Genomic DNA, 17,932 nt, shown 5'->3' with positions numbered 1-17,932 from the left:
CGGACAGAGTCAAAAGGAATCCATTGCGGATGACTCCCACAATCATTAATTGTGAAGGTGATTTAAACTTTTCCAGACACGTAGTGGTAACATAAAGATCAAAAGCGATTTTCACCTGTTTTAATCTTTACTTTTCCAGTACTTGGTGGAAACAATTAAAATTAATGAATGGCCCCTTTTGCAAAAAAGCGTAAACAGGAGAATTCTGCTCTATGCAGTTCAGGATTCAAAACAAAATGCCCCACCTTAATCTTTTCATCAACATGTTTCTACAATGATGAATACATTGTCAAGTTGGTTTATCATGTGACTGATGCATTTTATTAGTAAACTGTATACAATTTAGTATTATTTTAGTTATTGAAAGCCAAACTTCAACACATATTTGTACCAACTTGAGCTCTGTAGATGTTTGGTCAAATATCTATATTTCAGGCTATGCTGAAATTATGGCTTTACCACTCAACCAAAGTGTGTGATCCTCAGCATATTTTTTTAATTTCACTATGCCTTGCCTGTTAAAAGTAGGTGCCCCTAGAAGGGATTCAGTTTGCATTACAAGCTATTCCAAAAAACCTCACTCATGATTTAATAGATGGCCAGCACAGGCATTAGGATACACACACACATCTAACTTTGAAAATATCCAGCCACATTTATTGAACAAAATTGTGTCATTCATTACCAGTGAACACATCAAACAAAGAGTCATCTCGGACAATTGCATTTTACAACCAGTATGTAAACAGTATGTACCAGACAATGATGTATAGGGGCATGACAGAGGAGCAAGACCCGCTCCTTCATGCCATACTCCACCAGGAGCGATACCAGGAGGCTGGAACACCCTCAACCAGCACCGTCTGCCTCCTGATGCAGCCCTTACAACCCTAGCACAGCCTTGCACTCTCAAATCAATTGAAATGTGCTGCGAAAATGCAACAAAAATAACATTTTGTGTTTCAAATTTAATATTGGACATTAACCATTGATGGGAGACATTCAGAATGGGACTAATGTAGGGGTTCAGTTGGAAAGGAGGGGGCATTTGTGGTATGGGTGGGTGAAGGGAGAATTGTATACATGTGTATGTTATTGGAAGATATGTTGTTGTGCTCTAAATATTGTTAAGATCAACAAGACTACCTGTATTGATTGGGCATGGTATGTTCTGTTCATGAAATAAAAAAAAGTTAGAAAAAAATGTAATTTTGTAGGAAACAAAATCTCCTATTCCTTGCTTCAGTATTGTGGGGGGGGGGTCTATCTTTCACAACAGGATGGAGGGAGCACAAGCATCCCCTTTGGGGCCCGCTGGGAGTATCCACAGCGCTCAGGAAGGTATTTGTTGGGCAGATACCATCCATATGCTCAGCCCTCTCAGAGGAAGAGGAGGAGGCATCGCCCTGAATTCTCTTAAGCCAGGCCAGGAAATGCATGCTGGGTGCTGGTGTGAACAGGTGAAAGGGTAGGTAAATGGGAACAGTGATTAGGGCAGCTGAAGGAACGCGTCGGGATGGTGAAAGGTGAAGGAGGATCAGATATAACAGAAAGGAGAGAGCAGATGGGAAGGGAAAACAGGTAGATTGATGTTGCAACACGATTTTCCTTGCTTCTCTTTTGCTATGTACTTTTTTTATAGAGGTGTGCAAATTTATTTTTGGAGATCTGCAAAATCTGGATCAACGCCAGCAATTTGAATAGGGTTCTCCTAGACCCACACCCAATGGAATGTGGGCCCCCCTGGTCACATCCCTGGCCCACCCAGAGGAAAATTCCTGGAGCAGGGCCTGTGGAGTTACCCGCGGAGGGAAATAGAGGACAGAAAGGGTTGGGTGGGGGAGGAGTAGGGAGGTCTGTAGGAGAGTGGCAAAATATGGGTTAGCCTGTAGAGGGAGGGGGAGGAGTGCAGCAGGAGGGGGCTGTGAACGGAGGGTCTTCTGTGCCTGGATCAATGGGGTGGTGCCAGTGGTGTGTGGGTGAGGGTGGGAGGGCCTGCTGATTGGGCGGTTTTGGCCAATGCAGCGCCAGCTGCGTTTAGAGAACTGAAAGTTGGTTATCGTGCAGGTGGGGTACAGGCAGGGAGATAGAGGTGGCGGTGAGGCGATGTGGGTGGAGATGGAGTGCGGTGGAGCCAACTGTTGTGCGCTAAAGTTGGAGGAGAGGAGGAAGGCAGAGTGGACAGGAGGTCTTCTGGTTTCTGATACTGAAGAGGCCCCTCTGGCCTTGGAGTTGTTTGGCATGGTGGGGGAGTAGGTTCGGAGCACAAGAGGGGCAGAAACAGGGAATGGAATTTAGGATCACATATGCACAGGGCAATCACAATATGATCAATGCTCGGTGAAAAACCCCTAGATTTAAAATATGAACAGGGCCTACAATGCAGGCACAATCCAATCACGATGTTTGGAATCCTGTAAAACACCTGGATTCCTAAAAGTGAACAGGGCCTAAAATGCAAGGATACATGGCTAACCTATACACATTGGGGCAGTTGGCAAAAAGGGCAGCTTGCACAATTAGGCGAAGTACAGGGGATGCTAATGTACACAATTAGCCTAATGCAGAATATGGCAGATCTATATAATTAGGCCAGATGCAAAATATGGGTGACTTATAACTAGCACAATCAGGTTGAATGCAATATTAGGCTAACTAGTACAATCAGGCAAAATTCATTACTAGGCTAAATTACTTAATCAGGTCGAAATGCAATATTGGGCAACAATGTGGTAGATAGCTGATATCCAGTAATTAGCGAGGTGGGGTTTAACTGAAGTACAGTAATGGCTGTACCCCCTGCCCACACCACACTTACCTTGTCTGTCGCTGTAGGGTGGTCCTTCTGGTGTCCTAGGGTGAACAGGGGGAAACAGTGTCCAGGATGTGCCCAAACAAGGAGCTGCCCTTAGCTGTCGCCCTTTGCTGGCTGCCCTGCCAGCGCTGGTGATGATGTTTGATTCCAGTCACGAGGGACAGGAAGGTGGGCAATGAGGAAAAGGGGGGAAGGCGGGAACAGCAAGGGGCTGGGCTGGAAAGTGAAAAGAATGCAGGGAAAACTACACGGACGGAAATCAGAAGAATTGTAAAAACGTCGAGCACGATAAGGATGGCGGGAAACACTCACCCAGGCCTGAGCACAGCAGGCAAGAGAAGCGTGAGAAATGCACTAAAGTACTTTCAACAACAGTCTGTTGTTTTAGTCAAGTGCAGCACTATGGCTCTTTAATTCACTACCCAAGTCACTGGGCTTCTGTCCTGCTCTGGAGGATCAATGGGAGCAGTAGTTCCCCTACCCCCGCTGCCAGAAAAGGAGACCATCATGGGGGCGGTTTTGAAAGCAGAAGAAATTGGTTATTGGACTGAGAAAACCAGGGCTGATCCCACGATTTCTGAGCAGAGGGTCAGAAAAGAAAAAGCAGGGCCGCCTAGTTGGCATTCATTGTGGCATTCCCAATAGCATCATTGAAGTGGCATTACCAGAAGCGACTTCATTCAGTTGCAGAAATGTATTATGCCCCCCCCCTTCAAAGTGACCAGCAATTGCGGCAGGTTAACCCGTGAGTGAGGCAAGACCAAGTCTCTGAACTCCAAGCTCCCATTCTCATCCATTCAATGGGAATGCCCCAGCAAGGAATCATTACATTAGTCCTGCGGCTCCATTAAAAGGGACCCCAATTAAGGTGCTTGTCAATCCCCCTGTATCTTTCCATACGTATTGGCAATGTTATTGTCCCTTTGGAAATCCTAACTTAGAAATAATGGCTCCAAAGATACTCACTGTGTACATACGAGGCAGTCAAAGGAACGCGGAACAGAGCGAAGCTCAGATGTCTCTGGTCCATGTTCCTGATGTGCGCATGGGTGCACACTTGTGTATAGGCGCGTTACAAATGCCATATCATATCATATCATATCATGCGGGTATGCGCTTGTGCGGGAATCCAGAAACCAAGTTGGCCAACCAGTTACCTGCTCACCAGGGGTGTTGCTAGGTCTGGGAAAGATCCAGGGCTAGGCTAATGTCGGGACTGTCGAGACTCCGGGCTAGCTAGCCTTTTGGCTGTAGCCCCTGAGATTGTATCCGTGGCTACAAACAAAAGACCGGGGGCTATAGCCCCCATGCCCCCAGCGACGCCTCTGCTGCTCACCCACCCTCCAATCGCCAGAAATAACAGTTAATGCTTCCCAGGTGCCACACGTTAGGTTAGAACAGTATTCCAGGGAAGGGCACAGGCATGTATAGAAACTTTGGGGAGAGAAAAGATGGAGTAGCGAAACAGTGAGCAGTGAAGAGGCAGGTGTATAGTTGTAGTTTAAGATATAAAAGTAGGTAAAGAAGCAGAATGAAATTAAGGTGCAGGGGGAGGTGCAGATTCAGCGAAGTTGAAAGTGCAGGAGGAGGTGGGGTCCAGAAGGAGTTGAAGGTGCAGGAGGAGGTGGGGTCCAGAAGGAGTTGAAGGTGCAGGAGGAGGTGGGGTCCAGAAGGAGTTGAAGGTGCAGGGGGAGGTGCAGATTCAGCGAAGTTGAAGGTGCAGGAGGAGGTGGGGTCCAGAAGGAGTTGAAGGTGCAGGAGGAGGTGGGGTCCAGAAGGAGTTGAAGGTCCACGGGCCTGAGTGAGGGTCACCTCTGTGAGGAGGGAAGTAAGACTGGCTTGGCTAGTACATTCATAACCCAATACAGGGTGGTGAGACGGAACCACACCCAAAACCTAGAAGACTCTCTGACTTACCTCACCTCATTGACGCTCTGTAAAACGTACTTACTAAAGGCCTCAAGCTCTGGCAAGAGTGCCTAAGAACTCAACTAGATACCCAACCAGTGCCTACCAGGACAGGCCACTCGCCCACCTGGATTTCATTCATCAGAGAAGCTCTGTTCACAAGACTGAGTGATGCCAGGAAGAGCCCCAGGCAGAGACTGTTTGTATTAGAGGCATTACTTTGTGGAAAGGGGGAAAAAACGATTTGTGAACTTGTCCCCATTTGGAGCCACTTTCCATAAAAGAACTGGTGAGTTGAGCGGACCCAAGAGGCCACACAAAGAACCCTATTGCCAGGGGGAAGGTTTACGGAGGGTCCCAGTGAGCCTCACGAGAACTTATCGACTGAGGTACACATTTTTAAGCCACCTCCGTTGCTTGTTAAAGGAGATATGCCCGTCAGCAAAAAAGATTTTGGAAGTGAAGAATTGACAGGGAGAAACATCCCTTGGAGTGTTTTAGCTTATCACACTGATTGCATCGAGAAGTTCCTTTCCATTTTATTCCCAGCCCTTAGTACCCTAAATTCTTAATGAAGACGCTATCTCTTAAAATATATTAACTTGTCGGGTACAGTTTCCCATGTCTTTATGAGAACACTTACACCTCTGCATGCGCAAACACCCTAATATGCACAAAGCCCTATGAGAACACACACATATAAACACGACCATGCACACAGGTGCACACTCTCACCCCCTTCTTTCGTGTGTTAGCTCACAACAAAACTTCTCATGATATCCCTTATTTTTCCATTCCCTGTGCTCTTTATAGGCCTTTGTTGTATCCTGCATATGTATGAATGAGGACTGAGTCAGTGTAAGAGCTATGTTGGAATGCTACGGGAGCTTGGAGTGTTGGGGCACCTGGGGATTCCAGGAGAGACGGTTAGGGACTTGGAGCTGGGCAGGGAAGAAGCTACTTATGATCTCTCTCTCCTATATTCAATACTGAACCTGTAACTAAGAGAATAAAGCGTGTTTCCTTTTTCTACATACCTGAGTCAGCCTGGTTCCTGCTCCTTGTTAATACTGGGTCAGCGTAGATCCTGCAGGGGGCAGGATACATCAGCCTTCCCACTTCTCATCTCCCCCCTCCTCTGCTCTATGACTCTGCTATCCTCCTTCACTTCTCACTTCCCTCCCATTCTTCTATTTCCTCTTCTCTGCTGTCTATTTCTTGTCTAGCCTTGTTTTTACCTTCCTCTCTATTGTTTTCAGGTGCATCCATGGCCTTGCCACACTTCATCTCTCATCTTCTTTTATTCCCCCTCAAGACCTCTTTGATCGCAATCATAACTTCTCCTTACTATTCCCAAACCCCTCTGTACCGCATCTCATTTCCGTTCTCTCTCATTTGAGCCCTAAGTACTGGAATTCTCTTCCCTTACATATCCGTTCGCCTTCACTCCATGTATTTCGTTCTTGACTAAAAACACACCTTATATCATTTCCACCAATTGATGTCTCGCCTCTTCTATCTTCCTATTTTTCTTTGTCATTATTCCTTGATCATGTGCATTTTTTGTTATTTCAATGAACAGCAATTTGGCGAAAGTGCTTTGTAAAAATAAATAAATGCAAATACTTCCCAACTAACATCTCCAACACATGCACACATGTCTCTATACATGCACAACCACCTCCACGTATGCTCCTTGCCCGCCAGCCAGCCCACTGGATTCCCCCTTGATTGCACCGAGCAGCTCTTGTGCCTTTTCCGCCACCAGTAGTCCATGCTACCGTCATAAATCCCAAATCCCCTTTTGACTAGCTGCAAGCCACCACAGTGGATGGTACACTGACCCTCTCCTGAGACCTGGTAGCAGCATGCTGTTTGTGTTGTACTTTCCTTAGCTAGTCAGCCGCCTTCCCGGCTACACATCAGATTCCCCTCCCAGCAAGCCTTGTTCCCTCCTTGCCACCACCAGTCCACACTAGGGTTATGTTACCCGGTACACAGCATGAGTTTCCAAACTCCCCCACTCGGCCAGCAGTGAACTACGTGTCAAGTGGAGGATTCGCTGATATTCGCATGCCACTTTGTTTTTTTTACTGCACAGATGCACCACCATAGTAGTTTCAAGGAACCGTGTCTTGTCCATGGTATACATTGCCCCCATCTGGGCAGGCCAGACTATAGTCTGCTGCGAAGCAGAGCAAGATGGAAGAGTGAGGGACAGTTAGGATGAAGGTTGCAGGCAGAAGGAGGGAGGGAGTCAGGCAGGTGGGGAATGATTTCTATTATGGGGATGGATGTTAATGCACTGTATATGGACCATCTTCTAGAGAGATAATGTTAAGATGCAATGTCCACACCGCTTTGGATTACTTCTTCTTAAGTTTACTTCATGTTCTTTAGTTACAGTTACAATGACACTGAGACATCATGTATAAGACATAAGCAATAAAGACACCGGCACCCATCACCCAGGGAGGGAGGGACCAACTGATACTGTTACAGAACACTCCACACAGCATTCTCACACTAATACATCAACATTCCACTTGACACGGCATGACATCACTAAGCACATGACCAGCTTCAGCAGACTCAGACAAGCACATCATAACAGATAAGACACAGAAAGGTATGTGTTGGGTTAATGTGCACATTGGGATTCCAAGGCAGTTTTGGAAGAATTATAGGTTAGAGGTTGAATAGCGCTGGATGACTGAGAGGCTCCAAAGCATGTTCTGGCAATAATGGCATATATGTGGGATTACAATACCTGCAGTGTTAAATGAATGTACCACGGGCAGGTCTATGAATAGTAATTCTGGGACTGCCATGCCAACTTCAGAAGGTGGCCTAGTCCAAGAATAGGATGTGTGATAAAGAGAATATTGCTGGCAACAGAAGGCAGCAGAGTGAGATAGGCAGAATTTACCAATTCAAATATGATTATCTCTCCCCCCTACCCCGCCCCTGGGGATAAATGTAAAAGGTGTGTGTGTGTTCCTTGTTCCTTTCAGTTGAATTATGATATAATGCCCTTAATCCAAAAGGCAAAATGCTGGGTTTTGGGAAAGGATATGCATGCTCTGGCTTGCATCCTGCTAATGATGCAATGATTAGGAAATCTAATAGTGAAACTTAAGGGATCCACCTCTGGCATCTAATGATAACCCTGTCCCGTATTTACATTATTATCTGACTTCTTTACTACCTAGAGGCAAAGGGAACTCTTCCAGAGCTAGGTGGCAAAGACAACGTTATTTTTACCAGTGTCCAGAACAATGCAGTTCCTTGGTCTAAGTTCACAAAATGACCTGACAATGCCCCACCATCCCATCCTGATTGGCTAGCTGTGATGTTGGTAGATGTAAGCATCAGATGCCATCATAGTGCGCACACTGAATTGAAGTCTAGATTAGGGAGTGTGAATGCAGACCCTATCCTCGGAGATATGTCAATCTCCTGGAGAGATGATCCCCACAATGAGCTGATTTTCCCTGGAAAGCAGTTCAGAAGAGTAAGAGGTAGTTAATGGGCTCGAGATGAGTTGCAGCCGCCCAGTTAAATTGTGGTGGTTTTTTAAGAGATTCTTTTTTTACATTATTCCACGGGGGAAACTCCTCAATAGTAATTGGGTGTGTCAGGTCAGGGCATCAGATGTGGTAGAGTCTAGTATAGGCTTAGTGAATAATGACTGTAGTTGGACAACACCAGCGTTGGATGCGTTTCAAGTATGGCATTCAGAAAGAGGGACAGGAGATCAGATCATTTGATATTCTGAGAATAATATGATAAACACATTAAATAAAATATATTCTGAGAATATATTGTCTGAGAGATCAGCACTGAAAGGCCCCTCAGCCAGCCAATCAGCACCTATGCAGCAGAAGTGAAGAGAATGGGTGTGAAACAGAAGTGTTGTCTGTATTTTGTGTCCCTGTTGCCGCCCAGCCATTCACCAGCCCATGCACTGGATCCACCACAAGCCCTTCCCATTAAATGCCACTCACTGCAGCTGGATATTTTACACATAATTTGTCAAATTACCATACAACATTTTAGTTAGATCTTTAAGCCAAGTCACCGGAGCTGATTGGTGGGACCACGTCAGTCCCCTATATCCAAAAATATGTTTAATGACCCTGATTGGGTACAATGTTTCTTTGGCAAAAAATCACAATAACACACCTTGTTACGTCGCAAACCTTCCCACACCACAACTTAATTACGTGATTGTGCTGATCAGTCAAAAATTATTGTTTGCCATTGGGTGGCAACAGCCAATATACAAGATAATTAGAGATGGCAAGGGGTGAGACATTCATACTGAGGCTGACCAATGATTTGCCCCACAGACATCAGCAAGTACACTGTACAATGTTTCACCCTATGGACACCGAAACCTCTCTCTGTTGATTGGCTCCCTGTGCTGCACCCCACCCTAACCCCAATGGTCTGGCCCCCCGGCTCCCTTCTCACACCTTACTGCCAAGTGCCGTCTGAAAAAGCTAAACCACACAGTGGCTGGATTTTAATTAACTACATTTAATTTCTATTTCTCTGCCAATTCTCCGCATGCACCCATGTGACTAGCTCATTGGCCTCAAAAGTATCTTTTAGAGTGACTTCGCTGGGACTTCCTTCTCCTGTCAAACTTCAGCTGTGAAACATTTCAGCACACTGTTTCTGCTGAATGCTCAAAATATACATACTGCTTGTCACACAGGGTCTTCAGCTCTTTTTGTATGAGCTGTCTGCGAGAACTGTTTTCTTAACGTTGGCCCACAAACAAAATGGCTTCTCGACTGTTCACATATTGCTCAGAAAAGCCTCCCTACAACATTTTACATTTTACACCACAACCCAGTGCCCGCTTTATAGAACTACCCGATACTGTGCCAAAGCACTCACCCCTCATTTCCCCTCATTGTGTTCCAGCATGGGACTTCTCACCCTGTGCCTGCTTCTGTGTTACCTTATTCAAGGGGCGCTGCGTTCAATGACATCCCTACCCCTGATGTCACCACCCACGTCGCTCTTGACATTACCACGTTACTTGAACACACTGGTACGTGTGCTTGTCCTTGGCAGCGTTGAATCTGGACCTTTACAACACCAGCATCACTTGCGCACACTCTACCACCATTGGCCCATGCTAGATCATGGGTCCTAGTCCTTTCCATGTACCTTAAATTCACAAGGCAAACTTACCTGTGCAGCTACGAAGGGCAAAGAGTGCCACCTATTTGTTTGCTGTCTCGCTCAAGCCGTGATCTGCTGCATCCAATATCACATCACCCAAAAAGATAAAAACAGTACTAAATCAGTCCTTGAGTCAAAGGGAACATTGTAACGTTTGCATAGTAGTAATTGCTCCTAGGTGGCATCATCTGTTGCATCTGCTCATCTGTGAAATGTGCAGTGCTCCTATATGATATGATATTTTATTTATATCGCGCTCGTACACAAGTGTTTCAGAGTGCAACCAGGCAAAGGGAAGTGAACAGCGGAGAACAAAAAAAAAGATCTTATTAGACCCAGTGACATTGAGAGAGCGCAAGTGCATGGGAAAGGGAAAAGGGGGAAAGTGCATGGAATGGGGGAGAAGTGAAAAGTGCTGAACAGAGGAGGGAACAGAATAAATAATAGTAAGTACAATAAATAAGTAAATAAAGGCAATAAACAGTGGTAGTGCAGCCAGCAAGTGGCAAAGTGCTAGGTTAGTCAGATAGGGGGTATCTGATAAGTGCAGAAGAAAAGAGGGTGGGGGACTGTGTGGGTACAGACACAGCCACCAGTTCAAGGGGTTGCCAGGAGTTCAAGGTGTGGCCCGGAGGCAGTGCAGGAGGGTGGCAGGGTGAGCAGGTACCTGGGCCTGATGGACAGAGGGTGGCCAGGTGCACAGTGCTGAGAGAGAGAGAGAGCAGATCAGCAGTGGAGAAGAGGGGCAAAGACAAAACGAAGAGGAAGGTCTTGAACTGCTTCCGGCACCATAGATGGTTCTCCTCAAGTTTCAAGGTGGCAGCAAGGCTGTTCCAAAGGGAGGCCCCAGCCGAAGACAGAGATCTACCCCCAGTTTGTTTCTTTGAAAAAACGACTGACCCTGAGGTAGGTAGAGATAGGGTTATTTGTAATGTTTGCACTGTGGTTTATGCTCCTGGGGAGGGTCATCTAGGATGTCTGCTCCAGAAATCAAGGAGTGAAGCGTCCATTGTGATATCTCCAAGGTAATCTCTGTTCCTTGAGAGAGGTCAGTGGTGATGGTTGCACTGAGATATGTTCTGTTATGCCTCTTGCCATCTCGACTGGCTGTAACACTCTCTAACCTACTCAACATCCTACGTTCCAGTGTATACCACACACTTTGACTGATCAAGCTGCTCACACACAAAGTAAACATCAGCTAGTACCTCCACCCCTGTAATAATGCCATCATCGGAAATCAGCTTGTATAGCACAGCCGAAGTCCATCCATCCTCGCTTGGCACATGACACACATGACAACACCTTCTGGATATACACACCTCAAGCACCCTTTTGACAGAACGTCTAGACATACTCCAATTCACATTGCCCCTTTCCTTCCATTCTGCATGCATCAACACAAAAGCAAATCAATCTTGCACTGACTGGTCTCTCTGTCCCTACTAACCAAACCCAACCCTCTTTTCTAGCAAATCCCAGGGCTCCAAGAGACCATACAAAGGGCAGCAGTGTGCACATATATAACTCCCAATAAAATAACAGAACACACACCTCCACGTGCACATACCCACCTGTGGATGCACTCCCACAATTGTATGCATACAGCTCTGTTTGCCCACAGCTCAGCATCCACACCTCAGCATACACATACACGCCTAGATGCAAACACACACACCTGTGAATGTGCACGCACCTAAGGGCACACACACAATCAAACCATGCACACCCGTCTGCTCAGAAGCATGCCATAAGAAATGTACACTCACCACTATGTGCAAATACACATGCATCTCTGCGTGAATGCATCTGTGCACACATTCCCCCCACACACCTGCTCCAATCTGTGTGAATTTGCACACACTCCTGTGCACTCACACACCTCTGCTTGCTCACACCCCTAAGCGCGCACACAACTTTAAAGTGAGACACACTCAGATAGACATTTCATTTTAATTTATATTGTCTACTATATGGTGCAGTGATACAATGTGTTCCTATGTTAACTTTCAGACAGGATGTAGCCTCATTTTCAGGGTCGGTCTTTCAGTAATCAGTCTATTTGTGTTACTTTGTAATGGTTGCTGTAGAGTGGCACGCATGTACTCCAAAATGGCCATCCAGGAGTCTTTCAGGAGCTAATTTACACATTCGCATATAGGTTGTTGGCATTCACCAAGGTTCCGCTGATAACTGCTTCAGTGTTTTAAAAGAAACATTGTGCACAATACCACTGCTTTAATGGGCCTCATGCCTTGTTGTGATCTATTTCACAATCAGGCAGATTGCTTGCCGTCATTAGCCTGGGATGGTATTGTGCAAGTCGTTTTCCACGCAGTTTGTTTGTGATGGGTTTAATGCATAATGCTGAAGCCCTGTACATTTGTGACATTGTGGATGCTCGAGGTCGGTGGGTGCTAAATGTGGGCAAATCCTTTTTTGATGTGAAATGTATTTGGGATGTGGCGCATGCATAATGTTTTTGCAATTGAGTCAGAGACCTGTTTATGTGTTATGGTGTGCATGCATGTGTTTCTGCATGCTGTTCTACGCATGCACTTGACTTACCTGCCGGACTGTGGTAATATGGGAGCAGGCTTGATGTGACAGACATCCTGCGAAACAAATAATGTTTTTGTGTTGAGTGTAAGAGTGGGAGCGTGCATGGGCGTAATTTTAGGGGGGGGGGTGGTGTTTGTCCCCCCAACTTTCATGGCACACCAGTTTATCCACATTCATTTGGTGGGCCACCTTTTTTTCAGATGTCATGTGTCCCCCTTGCCACCCAACTTTTTCAGCTAAGTTACTTCACTGGGAGCGTGTTTGTGTAAGTGTTTCATTGATATGAACGAAACAATCAAGTTCGGTAGTCACTGCACGGGCAGTGAAGGCATGTCACCGGAAGTTATGCTGAGAGATTGTGAACTTCCGCCCTGTGCCAAGGTGGCTTAGAACATGCACAGGCTTGTCAAACGAGTATGAGTAGGTCTGTGTGGTTGCGCAGGGGCGTGTCTGTGTGATTGAGGGTTGCATTGCTGATGCCGCTGTGTGAGACATGTTGCTTTATGCCTCACTAGGGAGGTGGTCTGCATAATTGTTTACTATCCGCAAAGGATGTTTTTGCATGTGCAGACCCACTGGGGGGTGGGGGGGTGTCTGTATTTGCTTCGTTGTACTGTTCATAGCTTGTTCCGCTATTTCTTTTGTATCCCCCTAAGTATTTATATCCATGTAGGTTATACTGGCGCATTGTCTTTTCTTTGTTTCTGTTTTTCAGGTTGTCAATATGTCCTGCAACTTGTTGGTGGTTGGGGCCTCCTGAAATCACGGGCTCCACTGCTTTGTGCTGCGGCTGGGAGACAGACTGGCAAAACATCTTAGCTGCAAAATCCCCTGGCATGGGCATCCTGGGGTTAAATGTCCTAATACAGTGGCCCACACATTCTCTTGTAATGCAAAATATGATTGTGTGTCTGATGAACTCGTCCTACAAGTCGGTGGCAATGATTTTGGTTCTACAAGGTCCCGAACACCTGTGTCAAATGCGGGCTGTCTCTGCGGATTCCATCGTGCCACATTGTTTTTTCATGGATTACTGCCAAAAATTCAAGGGCGAGAGACACAGCAGTACGCCATCAGATTGACTAAATTTGGCAGAATGTCAGCAAATGCTTGTGTGGCTTTTTGCCTCATTCCGAGCAGGGCTGTCCAGAAATAAGGGTGATGGTAGCAACAGCAACGTCCCAGCACCCTTTCCAGACCGTCATACTTCAAGGATGCCAGTAGGGGCCACGGATCACCCGGGAAGCCTCACCTGCTGGATTTTCAGGCCCATACCGGCTTGGTTGTCACAGAAGTACCGGCACCGCTAGCAGCTGTACCGGTGCTTCCATGTCCCCATTTCCATGAAGTCCTATGAGACTGCATGGAAATTGGGAGTAACCGTTACCGCCACCCTTGTGATATCCCAGTGGCACTTGCTTTGTTTCTCCTGCCATAGAACATTCGGACTAATATATCTTGTTAAAGAATGTTTTCTTATGTCCTTTTTAATACTGGGGGTGGGTGGCGTTTGTGGAAAGGAGGTGGTAAGGGTGGTTTGTGTGTCTGTGAGTATGCTGCAGTTTATTGTGTATGTTGCATAGTACGACCCTTGCTTTGTTGCATCAGCCCTACTGCAGATTTGCTCAATGTTGGCTGTATTGGTTGCAGATATTTGTGTGTGTTGAGCAGTATATACTTCATTTTGGTTCGCCCTTTTTCACAACCACTAATGTATGGAAATATCTAAAAGAAATTGTGGGCTTTTAAAAGCATATATCTCGCATTTAGCTGAGGTTGATAAAACTTCAGCAATTTTGGCATGAGTGTTTGGATTTTCCAGATTTGTTGCAGATCAAATTTGATGGCCATGATCATTATGCGGCACTCACCACGGTCACTGCTTTAGGCACTTCGCATCATGGGCTATATCGTTTCTGATAAGCTCCTTTTTGATGTCTGTGACTTCTCCTAAAAGCTATAGGGGCCCTTGTTGACCTCATGGTTGGATCCTTGGGGGTATGGGTGGGACATCCCTACTGGATGGCAGCATCTGTAGGTGGGACCCATGGTTAGAAAAGGAAGAGAAACACTTGGTGGAGATGTGAAGACAATTTGGCAGTTCACGATAAAGCTGCCCCTTAAGTGTCAGTGGTCTGTGTGTGATAATAAAGATACTGGCCAACAACCTAGTTTACTCTTTCAGTCTGCCCATCAGATTGTGAATGGAAGCTTGTAGAAATGTGTCCAAATATTCATGAACGTTTCCAAATATTGCTGTAAACTGGGATCCTCGGTCCAATTTGGCACATAGAACAATTCCAGGCAGCTGTACCAAGAGTTCTAGAAATACCTCTGCAAGGTGATTAACATTCGTATACTATTACAGGCAACAAAGTGGGCCATATTGGTGAATACATACACTATTACCAGTAAAACATTGTAGCCTCAGTTGTCATGCATCCCGAGACTACAAAATCTAAAGACAGAGTATAACACACAGCTGGTCGGTGATGGTAATGGACATAAGCCAGTGTGGTTTGTCCTCTCAGATTTGGCCCTTGAACAAACTGCACAGTTTGAATGTGTGTTCACACAGAAGCACTCATGCCAGTCACCAGAAGTGTAGTTGTCGTATTGGCAACAAAGTTTGTGGTCCAGGATGTCCTGCCAAAACCAAGTTGTGAGACCAATTAAGAGCTTGCTATTGGAGGTAAAAATAATGCTGTTCTTTGAGAGGGCAAGCCAAGCTGGATGGTTCTGTTTGAAGAGCTTTTTTTGTCATTGATCCAAGTTTTGAGAATGAATTCCCACCCCACCAATTCAAAGAGAGTATGAAGTGCTGAAATTATGCATGTCACCAAAGTGCCTTAATGACTTGTGTTTTCTGGGGTTTCTTGGTACCTGGATAAAATATCTGCCTTTTTATTCTAGGACCAAAGTATAAAGGTCACTACTGTACAAAGGGATATAAACTTTGAAGTACAGGGGCCAAGAAAGCTCACTAACGTTGATGGCCCATGCCGATTCCAAGAACTGATGATTTGTGTGATCGGTCGAGACAGTAACAGTGTAATGTGTCCCCAATCAATAATGTCACCACTCTGTAAATACAGTCATAATTGTAAAGTTATTTGTCCACAGTTGCATTCAGCTTTATTAATTGTGTTGGAAAGATGGACCACTGGGTGTAGGCAGCTGCTTTCCAAGTTTCTCTGAGACAACATGGCCCTATTGCCAAACTCGATTAGTCAGTCTCAGCACTAACAATGTCAATGACACATCAAAATGTTTCAGTACTGGTTCCTAGGTGAATGCCGTTTTTAGTCACTGAAATATTTTCTCGGGTTGACCACCCCAGTAAAATTGCATGCCTTTACATAGGAGCAGTGTCATTGGAACCACCATTGCTGAACAATTGTGTACAGCAGGTGGTAGAAAACTCTGAGTGCTAGAAAGGCTTGCATTGTCCTGATGAACATGGGAACAAGTCAAGTAGGAACTGCTACTTTTCTGGATCCATGTGCACATGTTAAGGCGGTGGGATGCCAGAAATGAATTCCAGGTGAAGAATGCATTTTTCGAGCTTGGCTTAGACCTTACAGTCACAGAGCCTCTGTAGAGCTACCTAAATAGGTCTTCTTCCTCACTTGAGAAGTAGATCCGTATATCAGTTATGTGCACAATAAAAAAGATGTACAACAATCCCAGTAGTGTCTCACCCAGAAAATGCTGAAAGGCCGTTATAGCATTACATAGCCCGAATGGCATACCTGATATTTATATAGGCCAGAATGGGGTCTGAAGGATCTGTGGCTACTTGCAGGCTCTCTGTAGTGCCTGTTACAGTGGTGCATTCAATAGATTCCCCACGGGTGAAATTAAATGGGTAGCCCCGGCTATTCAGGCTTGCAGAAACTAAGGTTTTGGGTTCTGCCTACACTATAGTATTATCCAGTCCAGAGGCTCCACTTTGGCTGCAAAAATCTGATGCACATATCTAGCTGAAGCTTGGGTGTTGGACTTATGCTACTTACAAGAACTATGGCGATTGCCCTGACTAATTTGTTAGGGTCTCTCCAGGTGTCGTCATTTAGGTGGCATGCACCCTACCACTGCTCCCCAAGTCATTATGCTGATGGCTTCTATCAACACCAAACACATAATGACCATTGGACCTTGGTACAATATTCAACAGATTTTTTATTTCAGGTTCATACAACAATCTGAGGGCCCTGTCTCTCACATAGGCCCCAGTCTCTCACATAGGCCCCAGTCACCATAGTTGCGTAGTTAAAGGCGCTCGCTTCCAAACACCTGCCATCATGACAGTTTAACAGAGGGGTATCAAACATAAGGCAAGCGGGCTGGATCGGTCCACCCAAAGTCCCTTCACCCTGCCCTCAAAGGGACAATGCACATTGCAGAACTATTTGCTCCGGCTGCGGAGAAAGAAACGGCTCCTCTGCAGCAGCAGCTTCGGTGTGTGAGAGAAAGACTCGTGAACAGGCGCGTTATACATGACTTATCATATCATAAAGATGTGGTCATAAGTACCAGGCAAGACCCAGGCAAGGACCTGCAGATTGTCCGGGCGCACAATCTGACTAAAAGCGCATCAGCCCAACCGGTTCTGATATTAAAGCAAGATAAACAATGCAGTGACTAATGAAAATGTACCCAATGCAATCAATACGCAGAAAGGAACAGTGTCCTTACCATTAACAAACTTTTCTTTTCCGCAAAAGCCATGCGGTATTTGTTTCTCCAGCCACCTCATAAGAATATGGCACCATTTATGAAGGGAGGCGGCAATTATAAGGAGCCTGTCAAAATGTACAAACATGCTACATTGCCTGGAACATACATTGCAAGGATGCCATGCATGAACACTGTCCAGTAGCTGACACAATAAAGAATCTGCGATCATTCTTAAACTGGTGTGGTGTCATTTGCATCCTTACTGTTTCTTTGGGGCGCACAGTTATCTGATGGGCACATTATATGATATGATATGATATTTTATTTGTACTGCGCTCGTACACAAGTGTTTCAGAGCGCGACTAGGCAAGCGAGGGGAACAGGGGAAATATACAGCACAACATAAAAACGATCTTACTAGGCCCAGTGACATTGAGAACGCGCAAGTGCATGGGAAAGGGAAAAGGGAAAAAGTGCATGGAAGGGGGAGAGTGGAAAGTGCAGAAGCCGAGGAGCGCAGATAAATAAAATAAATAGAAAATTGAGGCAAACTGTGGTAGTGCAGCCAGCAAGTGGCAAGTGCTGTGTTTAAGGCAGCAGACTGGGTAGGTCTGAATAAGTGCAGAAAAAGAAGAAAAATGGGCCAGGGGGGCTGTATGGGTACAGATACAGTCCCCAGTGCAAGTGGTGGCCTGGAGGCAGTGCAGGAAGGTGGCAGGGTGAGCAGGTACCTGGGCCCCGGGGACAGAGGGTGGCCAGGTGCACAGT

At 45.8% G+C, this 17,932-nt stretch overlaps 1 long non-coding RNA gene across 1 annotated transcript in view; it reads left to right on the top strand.

Annotated features, from left to right (window-relative positions):
* LOC138497810 (uncharacterized) overlaps positions 1-17,382 on the top strand; it is a 202,533-nt gene extending 185,151 nt beyond the window's left edge. Inside the window, exon 4 of the long non-coding RNA XR_011278648.1 lies at positions 13,200-17,382. This is a non-coding gene — a long non-coding RNA (uncharacterized lncRNA). The remainder of the gene's footprint in view (positions 1-13,199) is intronic.
* The last annotated feature ends 550 nt before the right edge of the window (positions 17,383-17,932 follow it).

Source organism: Ambystoma mexicanum, chromosome 5q (genome assembly GCF_040938575.1).
Source record: "Ambystoma mexicanum isolate Mex_15411 chromosome 5q, UKY_AmexF1_1, whole genome shotgun sequence".
In the NCBI taxonomy this organism is placed as follows: Eukaryota; Metazoa; Chordata; class Amphibia; order Caudata; family Ambystomatidae; genus Ambystoma; species Ambystoma mexicanum.
Note: the sequence above shows the minus strand (reverse complement) of the source record. Positions and strands in the feature narration are given on the sequence as shown.